Source organism: Dreissena polymorpha, chromosome 8 (genome assembly GCF_020536995.1).
Source record: "Dreissena polymorpha isolate Duluth1 chromosome 8, UMN_Dpol_1.0, whole genome shotgun sequence".
Lineage (NCBI taxonomy): Eukaryota > Metazoa > Mollusca > Bivalvia > Myida > Dreissenidae > Dreissena > Dreissena polymorpha.
In genome coordinates this window covers 36,617,277-36,623,376 of record NC_068362.1, presented here as the reverse complement: position 1 = coordinate 36,623,376, position 6,100 = coordinate 36,617,277, and the positions used below count along the sequence as shown (strand labels likewise).

The following is a 6,100-nucleotide window of genomic DNA, read 5'->3' as shown; positions in this document are numbered from 1 at the left end:
CAATTGCAGCAAGGAAGAAATAATATGTTGTTACTACAATTAATCAAACATATATAAATATAAAATATACTATTGTTTCAAATTATAAATCAGAGCATTCCTTTAAAGATCTTGAAATACGTTTTAAGGATAAAGCACATGGAAAGGGGCTAAGAAAATTTAACAATTCATTGTGAAAGGATATTGAATATTTAAATTTTTTCTTATTTAATACGTTAAAAAAATAGTAAAACAACAAAATTTTATTCCAATTCGCAACTTAGAAAATATTAAAAACATATAAAACAATTGCATACAATTTGTTATAAATGACCAATTATTCATAGAAACATTAATTATGGAAATCAGACGAAAAACTATTTAGTTTTCATCATATAGCTCCACTTAAAAAGGCGGAATATAATTTAATTAAAGAAAGTGATCGACTTCAAAAATCGATAAATGAAATTTTGAAGACCAATTTATTGACCTACACAATAAAATAGAAAATGTGCAGGAACAAAATTTAAAAGGAGCTCTTAATCGTTCTATAGCTAAATTGATAGAAGATGGGGAAAATCATTTACATACTTGTCCTCACTTGAATCGAAACATTATACATACACGTCGTAACAGTGTATTAAATAAACAAAGTTGCTAACTTGAATGAGCAAAGTGATATTTTAAACGAAGCTGTTTATTACTTTTAATTCTTTACCACACAATGACACTGACACGGAATACGATATAAAGGGGATTTATCTAATGTTTATGTACAAATACAGAATATTGTAATCTGAGTCATTAGAAGGACTGCTTAATATTTAACAAATATCCATAACGCTAACAGATATTAAACATGACAAAAGTTCAAGTTACGATAGATTCTTTAAAGCAATTTGGAATAAGTTACGCTATTTATAGAAAAAAGGATAAATTATTATTTTATTACAAACTCCTTGTCTATTCCACAAACACATGAACTTACAACTTCAACCCCCAAAAAACAAACAACCGAGATTTTATCTGAAAAACCTAAGACCATAAACGTTATGTAATGTTATTGAAAAGCTAGCATTAGGTTCAATCGCAAAAAGATTAATAAAAAGAGTACTCGATGTTTTTATTAACAAATATAAAACTGGTTTCATTAAAGGTCGATTTTTTAAAAGAAACAAAACGAGATCACTTTATGATAGCTTGAAATATGCTGACAATAGATTTCTAAAGCGCTTTCGCTTTTTTGTCTTTTAAGTTTTTAGAAACAACTATTAGTTGTGTTCTTCTTTTTAAGATTTCGGACCAATGTTTCAACATTTTAGATATACAAATTTTTGCATAATACTTTGTCCTAAATGCAAATCATTAGATTCTTTTCGATCACCTTTTGAGTAGGGTTGTCGGAAAGGATACCCGATCAGCGACGCTTAAATTTTTATATTTGTAATTTATTATCCCCCGCCATAGGCGGAGGGATATTGTTTTGGCGTTGTCCGTCCGTCCGTCCGTCTTTCCGTCCGTCCGTCCGGCACTTTTGTGTCCGGAGCCATATCTTGGAAGTGCTTTGGCGGATTTCAATGAAACTTGATATGAGTATATACATGGATGAGAGGATGATGCACGCCTAATGGCATTGTACACCATCTGTTAATAAGAGATTAATGGCCCTTTGTATCTTGGAAAAAATGCTTTTTTGTGTCCGGAGCCATATCTTGGAAGTAATTTAGCGGATTTTAATGAAACTTGGTATGAGTATATATATGGATAAGAGTATGATGCACGCTAAATGGCATTGTACACCATCTGTTAATAACAGAGTTATGGCCCTTTGTATCTTGGAAAAATGCTTTTTTTGTGTCCGGAGCAATATCTTAGAAGTGCTTTGGCGGATTTCATTGAAACTTGGTATGGGTATATATATGGATAAGAGGATGATGCACGCCAAATGGCATTGTACACCATTGGATGATAAAGGAGTTATGGCCCTTTGTATCTTGAAAAAATGCTTTTTTGAGTGTCAAATATAACACTTTTGTGTCCAGAAGCATATTGGAGGGGGAAATCAATTCAACGAATTTGCTTGATTATATAAGTTCGTATATGTGTAGAAAGTTTTGCTATAAAAAAACAGGAAATGCAAAGAAATTAAAAGTATAACAATAAAACACATAGACTGTAACGTTTCTAAATATGCTGATGATACATCTTTACTTCTTGACAGATCTGGGGGCCGTTTCATCAATAATTACGTATTTTTATACGATCGTAAATTATGTATCGAGATTAATGTAGTCGTTTACGATTTTACATAAACTCCGTTTCATCAACGAAATCGTAAATGCAACATACATAAAATACGACTACTTAAATATACGTATTTTGTAACCGAAAAAAATAGTGACACAGTCTGAAAAATTGCATGACGTAATTTTCGCGCGTTCTGTCAGCTAAGGCAAACATCGCACAAAAAAACATACTCCTATAAATATGAGGTCGAATTACGTCTAATTATTTGGACTAACAAAAACAATGCTAGTTGTGAATCGAAACAAAAACAAACACTGGAAAACGACGTGTAGACCGGTGTGGAAGGCTACCGATTGCTGTTTGGCCGACACTCGTTCCGTTACTAAACGCAAAAAGAAGTTATTTTGGATGGAGACGGTTGAAATGTGAGTTGAGAACTTGTTGGTTATGAATGAAGACCGCTGAAATAATTCGCGTTCAGGATAAATCTGAACACGAATTATTTCAGCCAAGTGTCTGCCAAAGCAAAAATCATCAAAAGACTCTAAGGCGGCAATTGATATTGACAAGAATGAAGATTTTTTGCTTATTTTCTTTATCCATGAATAAAAATGTATTGGTAAGATTAATTGTTTTGTTAATTCTATGCAGAAATGTGACTGTGGTGTAGATCAATTAACAGTTTAATAATATAATTTAATAGAGACCAATCGGAATTCAGGCTGACAATAACAAGACATCGTGGATTGAAAGTTTGTCATGTCAGCATTTTTGTGTTCAATTATCAAATATTTTATTTCAATAAGGTATTAGATTCACATGACACAACATGTTTAGTAATCACAAATGTCATATCATTGAGAATGCTATTTGTTTGTCTATTATATAGGGGATATTTGTTGGATTCGGTGGATCATCGTTTTTAATTCACGAGTGATCATAGACAATGATATTTTCACAAGTGGCGCAGCCACAAGTGAAAATATATATTTTCTATGATCACGAGTGAATTAAAATCAATATTTCACCGAATCCAACAAATCTTTTTATTTTATGCTTTTTTGGCAGTTTATATACATTGTTAAAGAGTTTTACTTAAGAATGTCGTTGGGATTATGTCGTCATTTTGTCAAATAAATGACGCCATTTCACATTAAGCAATGAAAATTATCGATAATTCTCACTGATAATTTTCATTGTTTGAAATAGTGAAATTATCCGTTTTAATCCACCGATATTTCTCTATAAACCACCGGAAAGCATTAAATAAATATCATTTTCCACAATAATTTATTATAGTGTTGATTCACAAGATGTAAATAATCATCATTGATTTATATTGCTTTCTCTGCAAAACTGTGTTACATGTAAAGATCACAAATGCAGTTTTCATTTCTTTGTTTTTCCAGAAAAGAAAATGTTATTACTGGCTGAAGGACCAAAATTGAATGGACAGAGAACACGGTTGACAAAACTCAAACAGAAGTTGTGTCACTCAGCTACATTAAAACATAAAACTGAAGGCAGAAGCAACAACTAGTAATTATTTATTTTTTCTATAGATTATAGTAAAGCTGACTGCTAATTATTTCCTACAATGAAAATGTAACAATTTATGTTTTCAATTTAAAGCTGGGCTGTTTTCGGAGAAAACCCAAGGTATTGTCATAGCCAGCGTGTTGTGTCGTCCGTGTCATGCTCAGTCCTTAACATTTTGTCAATGTATTGAACTTTGGCCATAAAATCAAAGTGCTTCCACCTATAACTTTGAAACTTCATATGCAGCTCCACCTTGACGAGTTCTACACGCCTCACCCATATTTGGGTCACTAGGTCAAAGGTGAAGGACCTTAAAATAATTCTGACAAGCTTTTATTCGTTAAAAAATGCACCCGTAGCCGAGCGTTCACACCTGTTATGCAGTGCTCTTGTTTTTCATTGTTCTCTGTTTTATGGGGATAAAGTATTGCTGCATTTTTTCATTTAACTTTATTACCGGTAACCTATTTACCAGGGTATGAACTTGTGTGTCAAGGTATTTTTTATTTAATTCTTTCGACATCCATGTACTTAAAAAAGAAATTGGAATGTAGAGCATTAGTGTCACACACAAATGTTGAGTTTAAGTTCAGAAAGCTAGGTTAATTTTGCAATACAAAAACCAACTTTCAGAAACAAAACCAGGTCATGTAGGCATGCTTACTTATTATGAACATAGTGTCATATGTTGTGTATTTAATATTTAGTTCTGTTAAATGTATAAACTAGTAAATTTATCTGCTTGCAGCAACATGTGAAGAATGAAGCAACAGCGTAATAAAACTCGGGAGGAGATGTTGATGGCGTCAAGGGGAAGATATGCCATTCAGAGGGACATAAGCAATAATCATGAGGAACTGGTTTCTCTTTAAAAAAAATGAAATTCTAAATTGCTCAATTGTTTCTGGAACTTTTAATTAATTTTACATGTGATGGTGTTCAGTGAGTCCATGAAACTTATTATTACACATACTATCATGTAAGATATAAATTGTCATATGAATTATAATACCATGCCCAGTTAATATATTTTACTTCCTGATTAATAATAAATATTTGTGAATGTTCTTTGTGTTTTATTCATTGAAAACTAGTGTAATAGCAACTGTTATCAAATACCATAAACATTATTATCATAAACATTTCAATAAAAATACAAAAAAAAATGCACAGGTAAACAACATTTTAACGGTAGATGACTAAATAATTGAACAGAGACTCATTAAGGGGTAAAGTTTAGTAAATACATTCGGAAACAATCTAATATATTGGAAAACTTCTATTTTTTATGACAATAATATCCATATTTATAGACAGCACACTTATTATTATAAAGTACCGTTACATTTACAAGCCCACTTTTTATGCCCCCCTTCAAAGAAGAGGGGGTATATTGTTTTGCTTGGTCGGTCTGTCCACCAGATGGTTTCCGGATGATAGATAACTCAAGAAATCTTAGGACATAGGATCATGAAACTTCATAGGTAGATTAATCATGACTGGCAGATGATCCCTATTGATTGTCAGGTCACTAAGTCAAAGGTCAAGGTCACAGTGAGTTGAAACAGTAAAATGATTTCCAGATGATGAATTAAGAATGCTTACGCCTAGGATCATGAAACTTCATAGGTACATTGATCATGACTTGCAGATGACCCCTATTGATTTTCAGGTCACTAGGTCAAATGTCAAGGTCACGGTGACTCAAAATAGTAAAATGGTTTCCGGATGGTAACTCAAGAATGCCAACAGCTAGGATTATGAAACTTCGTAGGTACATTGATCATGTCTGGCAGATGACTCCTATTGATTTTCAGGTCACTAAGTCAAAGGTCAAGTTCACAGTGACAAAAAACGTATTCACACAATGACTGCCACTACAACTGACAGCCCAAATGGGGGGCATGCATGTTTTACTAACAGCCCTTGTTTTAATGTGGCTTTGAGAATGTTCATTACAGAGAACACCTTTTAGAGCGAAAGTCAGTGGGTAAAATATCACTTGAATAATTGTTAATGGGGAAAAGTACCTTGAGTATATGATCTTTTCTGGAGCTCAGATAACTGTTCAAATTTCAAGGGACCTTTTCCAGTTTTGGTAAATTGACTAAATTAAAAAAAATAAGTTTAAGATTCGCAAACATTTGTTGTAGTTATGATATTTGTGAGGAAACAGTAATACTGAACATTTACCATGCTCTAAAATATCCATTAAATGCAACTTTTGACGATTTAAAAACTTGAAAATTTTAAAGCGCTGCAACTATCTGCTGCAACACTCGACGATTGAATAATTTGTAGAGTTTTGTTACTTTTTATCTTTCTTTAATTGTAT

The 6,100-nt window shown here is 32.3% G+C and overlaps 1 long non-coding RNA gene across 1 annotated transcript; it reads left to right on the top strand.

Moving 5' to 3' along the window:
• The first annotated feature begins 2,222 nt into the window (after window positions 1-2,222).
• Window positions 2,223-4,832, top strand: LOC127841146 (uncharacterized). Its single transcript, XR_008030722.1, has 3 exons — window positions 2,223-2,651; window positions 3,636-3,765; window positions 4,514-4,832. It is a non-coding gene; the product is annotated as an uncharacterized LOC127841146 (long non-coding RNA).
• Window positions 4,833-6,100: the final 1,268 nt, after the last annotated feature.